The sequence below is a fragment of the Parus major genome, chromosome 1 (assembly GCF_001522545.3).
Source record: "Parus major isolate Abel chromosome 1, Parus_major1.1, whole genome shotgun sequence".
NCBI classification, from domain to species: domain Eukaryota; kingdom Metazoa; phylum Chordata; class Aves; order Passeriformes; family Paridae; genus Parus; species Parus major.
The window spans coordinates 20,014,733-20,029,008 of NC_031768.1; the positions used below are offsets into that span (position 1 = coordinate 20,014,733).

Here is a 14,276-nt window from a genome sequence, read left to right on the forward strand (position 1 = left end):
GAGAAACTTCACTAGATTTTTTTTGTGTGAATAAGGAATAACCATCATTGTGTCAGTGGAGCAGCATTACAAGCCAGGGAAAGCCTATTACTGATGAAATTGAAAAATAAAGCAGCGTGCATGTCAGCCCTGAAAAGCAAGCTGCTGATTTCTAGGTATGATTGCATGGAAAGGGAGAAATTATATGAGAATAAAAGACTGTGAAAGCGCTCCATTTTTAGAGCACAGAGAATGCAAAACTGTAAACATTTTACAGTGGGTCAGGTTTGGTGCCTAACATCAGCAGCATAGCAATCACACTGTGTAACAATCATGTCAGCAGAAATCCCTCCAAAGCAGCTCCACATTATCAGTCCACTGAAATATTTATTTGGCAAGACAGAACATCAATATCATTATCTCATAAGTTTTCTATTTTAAAAATATTTGGAATTGTATTATAAGGCCTAACACTCAGACCACTTTGTTGCAACATTTTTAAAAAGATAAACAAAACCTCCTAGCTTCATGTGAATTATTTATTCTTCTCTTTAGAATTACAAGCCAGCAAATATCAGTATAGAGAAGCTCAGAAGCATTGAATAGAGCCAGCAGTTTTCACGATATAACAGGAGACAGGAAACCTTGATCAATAATAAAGCATCATTAATTGTATTAAATTGCTGCTTAGAAATGCTAATCGTGAATCTTGTATGGAAGATTATATTAAAATCTAGAAAAATCCAGATGAAAAGAGACACAAGATAGTTCTGGTCCCCAGAAGTTATATTAAGAATAAAATCAGAGATACAAGATGGATTCTGTTAGATGAAAAGTAGAACAAAACAATGAATGCATTTCCAGGCCAATTTGCAGAAGACATATCCACAGTGGCCTGAGTATTGCAGGACATGCTACACTCCACAATTTTTCCTTTAGTAAAGTATGACTGGCCCAGGTAAAGAACTGCCCTAAAGAAACTGCACTATTTTGTTAACCATGCTAACTAACTTGGACTGCTGCACAAAACCCCCCAGTGTGCAGTGCTGTTACAGCCAATAAACTAACCCTGCTCAGCGTTTTCAATGCAATAATTTGCTCTTTCTTTTTTTTAAAAAGCAGATACCACCTAGAGTCACCTGATCAGCCGTGTCACACTGCCCACACTCATGTCATCACACACCTTGTGGAATCATCCAGAATAAGGGACATTATGAAAGCAACCAGTCAGGTAAAAAGCCTGCTCCAAAAAGTACTGCAGTAGAGCCTTACTCAGAGAGCTTCCATACTGGCACAGCGGTATGAAACAGGTATGCTTTCCTGCAGTTATCTTTCCAGTTCCCTTTTCAGACTCTTCTGCTCCAGTTGTTAAAAAAGAAATGACAAAAGTGGCAAAAGAATAAATGTGAAGCAAACAGTAGTGTCTCCTACAAATAGCATTCCTCCTATTCCTTTGGTACAGTCACATTTTGAATGTGCAGTTCTTTGAAAAAGCCTTTTTTTCCCCAGTACAAAAAAAAGAAGGCTCTCTGGACAACTCTAGAAAATACAGAGAAGACAGTGAGAGTCTGATTCACAAGAACACATCCTTTGTTTGATATTGGTACAGCTGCAGTGTGAAGTGTTTTCCCTGGGCTTGCAGTGACACTGCAGCAGCACAGCTGACCTCTGGAAGAGGGAAACAGCGACATGGGCACTCTTGTGTTTCCAGCTGATGTGCAGATCACAGAAAGAGAGCTGCTCCAGAACAGGTCTGACACTGCTTAACTCAGAAACAGGGAGCCCCAACCCTGGCAGTGCTCAAGGTTAGGCTGGACAAGGCCTTCAGCAACTTAGTCTGGTGACAAGTGTCCCTACCCATGGCAGCAGTGGTTGGGACTAACTCACCTTTAAGGTCAATTCCAGCCCTTTAACAATCTATGATTCTATGACAAAATGAACAGAGTACACTTTTACCTTTTACCTTCAGCACTAATGTGAACTGCATTAAGTTGTGATTATGCTCAAAAGCAACACTAATCCTGCAGAAAAAGCTTACTGCTTGTCGTCTTTAAGGGATGGCAGGGAAGAAGAAGAAAAGCCTACTCAAGGAAATAAAAGAAACCTATGTACATCAATGCCACAAAACTGGTATTGCTAATAGCTACCTGAAAACAACACTTCGGAAACACTGCTTGGAAGCTGGTAGGAAAGCCCACAGTGAAAGGCAATGTGCCTGGCTCTGACTGGAATTTTTGTTTGGTTGCTTTGTAGGGTTGTTTCCCTACTCTTGTTTCCTCTCCCTTATTACCATAAACAGATGCAGATGATGAAGAGCCTAGCTGTGAAGAGCTCTGGTAGCTTCAGCCCAGAGAGTCCCCAAGCAGGGCTAGGCAGAAGGGGTTCTCAGGATCTCAAGACCCTGCTTCCACAGGGCTCACTGGCTGTACTGCAATTTCTTCAGCAGATGATAAAGGATGAAGCCCAGAAGATGAGTACAGCGGGTAATTGTCACATCTTAAACCAGCACAGCTAAATCTACCAGATTTTATGAGACAGTAGTTTATGTTAAAGGTCCAAACACCAAAGAAGCTAATCACTCCTTTTAAAAGACTTTGCATTATATTCCAAGTAAGTGGCTTTCTTACTCTCTTAAGAGTTTATAATTCCTTATGCCACTTCTGCCTTTTCCAACAGGATACTGAGGGAATTTATTTATTAAAACATCAAGATCATTTGAAGAATTGAAGGAAACAAACTGCTGCAGAAAGCTAGAACAATTTGCTAAAAATTGTTTTCATTATCCCACTTAATAAATGGGATAATACACTTGAACAGCAGAGAATTTTCTAGTGGGCTATTCAGGCAGAATTGTTTCGTGCGAATCATTTCTGTGTTAGTATTAAAACCTTTCTGACCTCGAGTTACTTCAATGTAAGGGCTGTATGCATTTCTATTTCACGGCACATAATGCCTGCTCATAATGCCATGCTGTGTCACTCAAACCGTGAGAAAATGAAGAAAGTAATTTTTAGAAGCACTAAATACTTAAGTAAACAACACTTCATTAATATAATCACTAAAAAGCAACTGATTAGATTACCTCAGAGGACAAATTTTAAGCTTAAAGTCTCATCTTGTATATACAAGCATTTATATGCATATATAAGGAGAGATATGTGTGCATGCACCTCTCTCTGGAAAGGGTTCCCTAGGAGCACTGATGAGGGTCTGGAAACGCTCCTTCCCACCCCTCCTCCCACTGCTGCAAGGACTAATGCGAGGCAGCTACCTGGAAAGAAAAGGGATCCTTCATAGCGTATTTATAAATGTTAAATGGCAGGGGAAACCGCTGAGAGATTCCTCAAGCTCGGATCGTCATTTTCTCCTGCGTGGCCATCCCTGGGACACGGCTGGAAAACAAGGCAGCCATTTTCTCATAAGCTGTTACACTCAGCAAAACAGACTGAAGTGCTCCATAAGCTGCTGTTCTCTTCCAGCAGCGACCGAGGGCAGAAACAACCCATCACCCACAAACAGGTACAACCACAGCCATCTCTGCGCTCCTGCTGTGAGCCTGAGCAGGCACGGAGGGAAGGATGGGGAGGCCTGGATGTCAACACATCCATATTCCTGGGCTGCGCTGCCTGCATCTGTGCAAAACCTGATGGATGTGTGACACAGTGCTGCTTGCTCATGCTTTTGTGTTTCCAAAAATAAACTGCCACTGTGAGAAAATACTTGGCTTTTACAGAACCTGTGTGTATGAGATACTGCCCCGTGTAGAGGAAGCTTCCAAACCTTGCTGGTCCTTATGGAAGAAATATTTTAATCGCATTCAGCACAGGTATACATACATCTGTATGCACACACATACGTGATGCAATTTTCATAGGCAACCTGTCTGTAAGTAACTTCTCTCACATGTAAGTAACTTCAATCAAATAATTTTTTTGGGAACCAGACTGTCAAGAACAGTGGGCATCCCAACTCTGAAAAATGTACAGATCAGGATATTCAATATAATAGCTTGAGAATAGAAAGGTCTGTCTCTAGATGTATAGCAAGAAGTCATGGCACCTATACTTAGGTTTACTTTTGCCTTCTAACATAACCCAGTTTCCTGTAATTTTTGTAAATATCCCTATTTAACAAGAGTGTTTTGAAACTGGGCAACAAGAAATCCCGGGAGGTGCCATTTCAGATTCAGCAAAATGTGTTCAGCCGCAGCAATGCTCAAATATGATGGAAAAAAGAGTTCCCACTTAAGTTACGTCATCAGAGACTACTAGAACCCATTTGCTGAAGTCCCCGCAACTACCCTCTGCATGCTGCCTGCCCAGCCCTGGCTCTTCTTTTCAAGACAAAGCCAGGCTGTAGCCAGACCCCAGCAGCCAGCCCCAAAGGAAGTCCAGGAAGTGGGGTACGTGTCCCCATTTGGCCACTTCAATGGCTTCTGCTTGGTTGGCTTGGCTGTGCTGCACTGGGCTCCCTCCAGATCACAAACAGAAGGTTTCCCCCAAGATTCCCCGAGGCCATCAGAACCCCCAAGCCTCAGGCTCAGTTCAACCCACACAGGCTCTGGTGTAGGTGCCTGGCTTGGCTCTGCAGGTGCAAAGGCACATTTACATCATTACATCCAACTCGGACATCTCTTTCCAGCGGCTGGTCCACAAGAGAGAGCAGTACAATCCCGTTACCTAAGGTAATCATTTTGGTCAGCTTCAAGCAATTTTGCCACAGGCTATCAGTGGCCAGGAATACCAAAACTAGGACTGCTGTCAAAACTATGTGTTTTTAGCACTACACCAAGGAAGTTTCCTTTCTCTATAGAAAGCAGAACAGCCAAGGAAATGACAAATGAACGAAAATGCTACTAAGACTGTAGAAAACCTAAATGTGAGAAAAGCACACCTGAGCTGCCAGAACCTAAGACACTGCCTCTGCTTTGCCTTTTCCAGACGAAAGCAGTCGTGCCCTGACCTCTCCCTTCCTACTGGCTGCCTCGCTGGGCCATCAGCAGCTCCCCCGCCACCTGTGTACTGCTCACAGGCTGGGCAAACAGCAGCAGCTGAACTCAGCAACACTAACAAGATATTCTGTGCCCCAGTACTTGCTCCAGCTCTTGAGCACAAGCATAAAGGTTGCCCCTGAAAACTGCATTTGGAATTTCACACATGCTGACTTCAGGCTGTTAAATAAAAATGGTTCCCAAAACCCAATTCCTAATGCTGCAAACTCTGTAACTGTTTCCCAGAGTTACTACATGGCTTTGCAACAAGCCTAATGTAAAGGAGAGCTGTACACCAGAGATGACTCTGGCCAGTTTTTTAAGACAAAAAGTCAGAATAAACACCAGTAGGGCACCAGTACTTAAAACATGTGATGCCCTCTTCAGTCATCAAAATTACCGAAACATAGCCCTGTTCTACCGGATCAGCTGGTGAAGAACATATTTGTTCTGTGGCCATTGACTTTTACTAGGTAAAGTAGTAAGTCTTGTTTTTCTGCCAACTATTCATGAACCAAGGCAATTTTTTAATCTATTTTATTTTGAAATGCAGGATAGCTTAAGTTTTAGAGTAGAAAGTCTCCTCACTCCACTAAAATTCAAAGTATGCAAAACCACAGCTCTCTCAATCATGCCATCTGTGCTAAAAATGACTCTTTTTTTGCTACAAGACTATTATATTATGTGCAGGTGGTAACATCTAAAAATATATCACAGAAGATATACGTAAAACCAGACTATTCGTTTTCTTGATCTAAACATTAAGTAGAAATGAACCCTTGATGATCTAGCTCACACACATCTTGGCACTGGAGACTTCTCACTAGACCTGCAACCCTTATGCTGAAACATCATTTCCAGAAATGAAGCACACAGTTAGTTCCCTACACCTGTTTCACACCATCCAACCAGATAAAATGGCTTGGTCTCTTCCACGAAGGAAGGAGTTCAGCACTGGATTGAGGAGTCAGACAAGCACCATATGGCTAGAAGGGACAGGAAGACAAAAGTGAGGGCTGAACCACCTCTCAGTGGCAGCAAGAGTTACACTGGCTCAGCTGTGTTGTCTAATCAAGTATTCTAAATCAATTAAGAGTGAAGCCAATTTGTACACATGAATCTTTGTATTTATAAATGAACCTAAATATTCCACAATAATATTCCATATGGTTTATTTCCTGTAGTACACGGATAGAAACCAAAGACTGATTGAGCTCATTAGTCATGAAAATACGCTGTTTTATCAGGCAAGCTTTTGTCCAGCAATACAAAAAAATGAGCAGTGAATGGATAAACCCTTCCTGCTCTATAAGACAATGCTTCCCCATGCAGGAATGTTAGTTAATTCCAGTTAAAAGTAAACATGCTCTCTCAGTTGTTTGGAGTTGTTAACAGGTTTGTAAATAATTCTCATGCATCTTCCTTCTCAGAACACCACGTATCTCATAGGTTTTAAAGGAAAGAGACGCTTTCTGTGTGTGGAGAGTATTTTTCCAGGTTTTAGTTTAAGTGGAGATGCTCGAGCAGAGCAGGGTGGCTGCAGACACCTGCAGAGATGATCCTCCACAGATGCCTTCCTCGCCTCTCTACACAAATGGCTGAGTCACTCATCGTTCAGTGGCCTGGGACAGTGAAGTACAGCCTGTCCTAGGCAGCCCTGATCTGGCCATGGTTTGCTTAAAAAAGGTGCACAGCAAAGTAAAGCATTTCAGCAGTGACTCAGCAGTGTGAATTAATTGCCAGCCTAAGCTCATTTAGAGCCTATGGCTGCCGTGTGCTGGGGACAGACTGTCGAGCTGGCTGGGAGCTCGCTGCACATCTTTCAGCCCTGGGCAGCAGCATAACAGGGCTGACAGTACCCTGGAATGGGAGAGCACAGCTCAAGGAGAAGGGGAAGGAGGGCAGGAGGCTCCTTTTGATTGGCTCAGGTCAAATGCTAAGAGCTGGATTCCCTTGGTCCACAGGAGGAAGTAGAAGCCAAGCGGTCAATGAAGCTGTGAAGCATCAGGCACCTTTATACCCTCCATGCAAAGTGAGTGGAACAGAAAACACTGGTTAGAACAATCTTGTATAGTCATCCTGCTTGCACATACACACCCATGTGCAGAAATGAAGTACATGCTTTTGGTCATACTTGAAAGCACAGGGAGGTAAGAAATAAAGAAAGTCATCATAATCTGATTAGCTGTGTAATTAAGACTAAACTGGGAGATCAATGAGGGAAACTATATGGAGGGTTTTTTTAAGCAGAGTATGCTAGAGAAAAAATAAGAAATCTGGTGGAAATCTAATGGGATAAAGTAACAGATGGTAGGTGGACACCCAAGGGACATGGAACATGCTTAAAGATGATAATGGCTAACAATATGATTAGGAGTACATGCAATCTCACAATGCACTGCATGAAACTGAAACGTAAGTACTAAGGCCTTAAACCCTTAATATTAAAGATTAGATTTACATACTTTTATAGACACCTACAAGACAAATAAGAAGAATGCTTACAAAAAGGTTCTAGATGACACAAGTATTTGGGCTATTTAAGGGAATGGCTTGTGTGGCCATCTTGAGAAGCTGGCAGATAACTGTCTACAAATATGATACAGGACCACAATGAATAATTTACTCACTACAGAAAAGAACAAGTACAAACCACCATCATCTGAGCAACCTGAAGCCTATTTCACACTACATCACTCTACTGTCCTGTAAGGAGTCTGGGGAGGGGAAAGGTAGATCAAATCCTACCCAATTTTTCAATCACAAATATACCAGCAACTTCCAATAAAACTTTCCATGTAACACAGTGTTCTCACAGCTGGTACACGTGCAGGAGTAGGGACTGCAGTCTAAAAGCTGGTCACACAGCCGGTCAAGCCAAGACGGCCACTGATGCTCAGGTACTGCTTTCAATCTTTTCTTGTCCATAATCAAATTTGCTACAGCAGTCTCATGAAACTGTGGTGGTCTTGTGCCTTCTAAATATTTGCCAGTAATTAAATAATACCTATAAGCAATACAGCCCAGCTGCAGAATCACCTATTTCTCCAGAAAATAAATGAACACCAGATATGTACAGATAGATGGATACATACATATACAAAATAGTGTTAAAATGGAGTTAATGTAAACAAATGATAAAAAAATATAAACCAATGCTGTATTATAATCCAGTTACTTATGTAGGTTTTAAATTATGTCTGATTGCACACATAGCACTGATGAAGACAATCATAATGCACTAAATATCATTAAACACTTTAACTAAAATTCCTCCTTGATCGTCCCTACACAATCACTTTGATTTTATTTTGCCTCTGCAGGACAAGAATAACCTCATAATCAGAAGGTCAGAAAATTCTTACTCTGTTAGGAGAGCAAACTAAACAAAAAGCAGAATCCTCTCCCAGGCACAGTCCTGCTTTCAGCTCTCCCATCTCCAACTGGCACTAATTTAAATGAGGGGACTGGTAGATTTAGCACTTCAGCTGATATCAATTACTGCTGTATCACGCAAAGCACTCCCTGAAGTAATCAAGAACTAAGCTGCTTATGGAAGCAGTGTAAAAACTGCACTTGAAATTAAACAGAAGCCAGTACACAGCAGAGACATAACCATCTCCTCTGTAGGAAAAAGAGATTTAAATGGGCAGCTGCATTCTGCATCAGCAGAATTGCAACCATTTCTGTGAATGGCTTTAAGGTGCATAGAGAGGTCACTGTGTTCCATAGATTGGGTTACTGCAAAGCCAACAGATAATAACTACATAAAAGAAGTAACTGGGCACTGGACTGCCTTAAAACAACTGAAGAGAAACAGAATAAGCTAGAACGATGCTGCTTCTGATACAGCTTCAGAGTAAACATCATCCTTTAATTTACTTACAAGTAAATTATGGAAACTTCCCAGTGATTTTACAATCATAAAATCCAAAAAATGAACCCCAAAACACAGATTTTTTTTTTGATCTTTTTTTTTTTTTTTTTATCCTAGAGAAGGAAAATGGTGGGAGGTAATGGAAGTGGGCCCAATTAAATATGATGTAAGGAACCAGTGAGAAACAAATTCTTCAGAAGCCTAAGTGTAACAGCTCTTGCACTGCTGTACTTTCATCTGTTCTCAGGATCCAACCTCAACAGCTTCTGCCCAAGGACAATTTTGTTTTAAGGATGCTTAAGGCAGTACTTGTCATATAGGGCACGCTCACTCAGCTGAGGAGACAGCTCAAGTCATTGCGGCCCCCCTTGCTCCGAAAGGGCAGATATAGATAGGAGTCCTGGCACCTTTCCATCCTACAATTTCCTACTGCTATTACACTGATGATTCAAATCTAATTTTAACAAGCAAGCAAGCCTTCTGCTGTCAGCAGCCATTGTTCCAAGACAGAAGGAAAATACTTTAAGCACATTTTCGTGCCTTTCAACATCTGCATTCTTGTATTGCTTTTGTTCCTGGAGAGGGGCACAGAAAAGGAAAATAAGGGGAGCACTTCCCAAGATAAGGAGCTAAGATATCAGTGTTCTCACTTATCATATCCTAAATAAATTTAATTTTCCCAAACAATATATGGGTGGCAGAAGGGTATTCTTGATTTAAAGGACTACTGCTTTGAAAATCGAAAAAACTTGCTACTGTAACAAAACAAGATTCAAACTATAGTCCCCTAAGAACACATTAAAAAAACTGTCAGTTTTTAATTTTTTCAAAAACAGAAAAATATTTTCCACATACTTTGGTGTAATTCAGTCCTAAACAGCCACAACACTAATCTTTTTAAATAACTAAATATATGAATCTCTTTACAGCTATGTTTGTGTGTAAATAAAACACATTGTTTGTTGTGCTCCAGCAGTTCAGAAAGAATCTAAAAATTTCCTTGATTATATACTATCTCACAAGATGTGACCATTCACCATGTTTCTAAGTGTTGGTCAAAGAGATTGGAAAAAGGAAAGTAATTTGAATATTATTTTGAATATTTTGCATATTTTTAAGATGGCCTTCAAAAGCCAAGTCAACACATAACACGCTAAGTCCTTAGTTGTACAGCAAAAGAAATCATCCCATAAAATGCGCATTATCAGTGAAAAGTTGTAGGGGTAATATATTCACTGAATATACTTAGTTCTGAAGATTACTCTAGAAGAAGGGCATAAACTCAGTTCCAATAACCAAGGATAAGACAACAACAAGCACAGAAAAGTCTTCCAGGCAAGGAAGAAACAACCCAGTTTGTCCTGAGTTACAGCACAATCAAGTTAGTTGTATTACACGTCCTGATGTTCATATCATATTTTAATAAATCTACAACAGAAGATTAACTATATCTGCAGATCTCCTATATTAAACAAATGCTGTACTGTGGCTCTGAAATATGCAAGGTGTTTCCATTACCTACAATTCATATCATAGAAGGTTATTTATACATTGGAACAGGAAAAATTTAATAGCAGTTAACACCCTAAAAGGTGCAGAAAATGTTACCTGTGCAATACACTGCTATACTGTTGTCTCAGTGGCAGTAGACAGAACACAGGGATCAAGTGTTGCAGTCCCCATAGACAGACATTGTGTAACCTGCCCAAGGTACTAAATTTGATCTCTTTGTTCGAGTCACTGGCATTTGCATTCATTCACATTCAGCAAGCTATTAATCTAAGAAACCTAAGAAGTCTTTCATTTCTTCTTGTCTCCAAACTCCATTTGTTCTTCCTATAAAATTACTGCCATAAATAAAATGTTGTATTTGGACCTGCTGTGATACTGCCAGCCAATTTTGCTGCAGATAAAGGTCAGGGAAAAAATTATTAAAAAACAAAATAACATTTTTTTTTCCAACCTCCCTATATAAAAGAACAGTGCCAAGCATTTAAATAAACTCTCAACATAGGTCAAGCCTTAATGGGCTTTTAAGTGAGCTGAGTGTTTTAAGAGCTAACCTTTGGAGCATTACTAAACCATTTCTTGTACAGCAACTACCGTGTTGCAACTGCCCTCCAGAAATCTGTGACCATCATCTGAACTAAATAACCAGTATGTATGAAAGCCCAAATCCTAAGTGAAGGCTTTAATAAGCATGAATCCAACAAGAGACACAAATTATCTCCTGCCTCTACTGGGCTTCCTCAAAAATACAAGTTTTGAAACTCAAGCATGCAATTCTTGCATTAAATGCAGTGTTCAAACAAACAGTATTTTAGAAAGTCATCTGGATGACTTTGGATATGGATACAGAAATTTCAGCTAATTCCTTGTCACAGCTTCAGCAGTTTTGTCAGCTTTACAAATAACAGGGAAATAAAATCTGTCTCCTGTTTGAATTTTTCTTTTTCTGATTTCCAGTGCATCTTTTTATTTCCATAACATCCAAACAGAAGGGCCTTCTCATATCATAAATCTTCACATGGTTATTAGCAGATGATGGCCAACTCATAATTTCAGTCTTCTTTTAACAAAAAATATTGGATTTTATGTTTTCCACTAGAAAAATTAGCTCCCGCAGAACCACCAAACTATCTCTGCAGTAAACCCAAATTCTTAGAGCTCCTGGTATGAGTCCCACTCATCCATGCTGCACTCCCATACCAGCGAAATATCCCCCATTCCATATGGATAGCAAATACACTTTATGTTAGTCTTGTAATCTGATGTCAAAACATCAAATCACTGAATGGGAGGCTTATGTGCAAGATGTACAGGATGGCCACAGTGCACCTTCAGGACACACAAATGACAACTTCTGAAGGAGCTTTAGATATTATGGGCTTGCACAGATGAAAACAAGAAGAAAGCACTTTGCTGTTCCTCATCACCGTCTTTACAACTGAGTAGGGTAACATGAAATAGTGAACCAAATAAGAGCACAATAAGAAAATAGAAAAACTAACACCTAAGACAACCTGGAGATCCAAAGCGGGGAATCAGGAAAAAGAAAAGGTGATATTTAGTTCAGGAACAGCTCAACACAGCTTTTTCCAGTGACTACAACTGGAGCCAATAACTGCTCTATTTTCTTACAGATTCAGTGGGTATTTTAAGGACAGCATGCAGGACAGGCTTCTGCAAAAGCAGGCAAGTACTTCCCATGTGTTATTATCATACAGTATTACCAGAGACACGGCCCTGTGCATCTGGCTTCAAAGCAGAGGAGATACTGCAGCCACTGCCGTCCCCATGGCAGGTGTGCACACAAACCAACAGGCTATTTTGGATGGATGTTTCACATTGACTTGGTAGATATGAAGATGCAGACACAAGGTCTTGAGATTTAATGCAATGAAAAGCAAAAATAGAAATACAAATGGAGAGCAAAGTATGGCTTGGGACAATGCAAGATATAACATGTTTGGTATGAAAAAAATTCAAATCAGTGATAAGGCAGGGAAGGAAGTGAGAGAGTGCACTGAGACATAAATGTAGGAGGTAACATGGGCAGTCAATCTAGAGAGTAGAATTTTAAAAAAGAAAAGCATCAGGAATCATGCTAACAGAAAAAAAAACATATTCTCTACAGATTTAGGAGAACCTGGACTCTTGAATCTCCTGATTTAATGAAGGAGGGTCTCTCAAAAGCAAAAAGTCAAAGAACTGACATTTGAGTAAAGAAAAAGTAATTCTTTTACAGGTGAAAAATGGTAAAGTGGGAAAAGAGAGAGTGGGGTAATTGTTTACAAATATCTAAAGAAAGAATGTGCATAGAAAAAGGATGACATTTTATAACAGCTATGGAAACTCAAGAAGGAGTACATGGAAAATGGGAGGTTTTTTGGTGTTTCATTTTTGTTGCAGTTTTTTATATAAAAATATTGAAGGATTAGAAGGAAAGGCCTTTTTGGAGGGGAACAACTGTTGGCCTATAAAAAACTGCCAGAGGGAATACTGGAAAGATACTGCTGGACTAAGTAACAGAAAATGAACTGATGGGAACAGTCCAGTATCAGAAGGAGGAATACCTTGGATAATGTAAAAAAAACCACTTTCCAGTCTGCTTATCTGTACACTATGCATACAGCTAAGATATATTACCTGAAAATTTGAGCTCCCTTTTTAATACAACAGTAATGTACTTTATTACTGATTTTAACAGGCTTTAATAGGAGGAAGCATACATTCAATTATTTTCTTACGTGCTTTGAATATAAATGGTGAGCATCTGCACTGTAGTTTACTCCTTCTGTCCTCATGCTCTCATAAAAACAGCACTGGCACATTTTAGAATTCAGAGCAGCCCTCCCCAGCCCAGACGCTTTCTTGGCTGGTTTGCTGGGATCTATATATCCAATCTAATTATTTTGATTCCCATTTCCAACCCTATCAGTGGTGCAGTGGTGCAAGAAATCAAAATGCCAGTCTCCTGAATGTGTTAGAACCTAAAAGCTAACAACTACTCATTTGCAGAGGCATCACTGCATGGCCCAAAGCCCCTGTCACCAGGCAATTTACGCTCAGCGTTCTGGATGTGACTCGAGAGGGGTTTTCCAGCGTACCAATACAGAGCATTTCATATAACATTTCAGATATGCTACAGGTTGTTGCATCATCTTATTTTGTCACAGCATAACTACCAAAAAAAACCCCCAGCAACGCTTTGTTCGAATTTTGCCTCTTTTTAAAGTCTCGAGTCTTTCTTCTTTGTTATTTCCCCTTTGATTTCTTAAAAGGCAAAAAATAGGATCATACAAGCTTATCTTTCCTTAAGTGATCAGAAGAGAGAGTCAGCAATAATCCTGCCAAAACACCTACTACCCTCTCAAATCAGGGGGATCATATGTTGCTCAGTAGCTGCATTTCCCTGTGGATCTTTCCTCTGCTTATAAGATGTACCCCTCTTGAATTACAGTCTTACTTAGATTACTAATGCTCAGCACCACCAAAAATATTCCCATTCATTTCTCCAGCTTTTACAAACATGATAACATGACTTGTGTTTAAATATAAGTGTCACCGTTTTACTTTTTATTATGAATATCATATGTTTGGCAAGCTGTCTGACCTTCCTTACAATAATGAATGCTGCAGCAAACAATTTGCTGTATCTTTAAAGAAATGGCCAATTCAATTACATTATGCCAGAAGCTTTCAAATCCCTCTCTGCCAAATGTCTTTGCTGTATCCTGCCACAGACAGCCCATTTGTATTCCAGCACAGTAGGACACTTGTTTTGTTGAAGCACACAGCTCTAGTTAGGTACTATCAACAGAGCAGTATTTCAGTTCTCCAGCTCTGTGCTCCTTCCACCCCCTCTACACTCGGTTATCAGGATTTTCAATTTTACTGACCAAACGTGTATGCATTACTAATTATGTG

General features: G+C 40.1%; 1 protein-coding gene across 2 annotated transcripts in view; it reads right to left on the reverse strand.

Moving 5' to 3' along the window:
- TBL1X (transducin beta like 1 X-linked) overlaps positions 1 to 14,276 on the reverse strand; it is a 136,832-nt gene that overhangs the window by 118,528 nt on the left and 4,028 nt on the right. The window contains exon 1 of one of the 2 annotated variants that reach the window (XM_015639235.2): positions 1,252 to 1,335. The exons of the other annotated variant lie outside the window; for it this stretch is intronic. The gene's annotated coding sequence lies outside the window, so the exon portion shown is untranslated. Of the gene's footprint in view, positions 1 to 1,251; positions 1,336 to 14,276 lie in introns of those variants that run through there. 2 annotated transcript variants of the gene reach the window in all.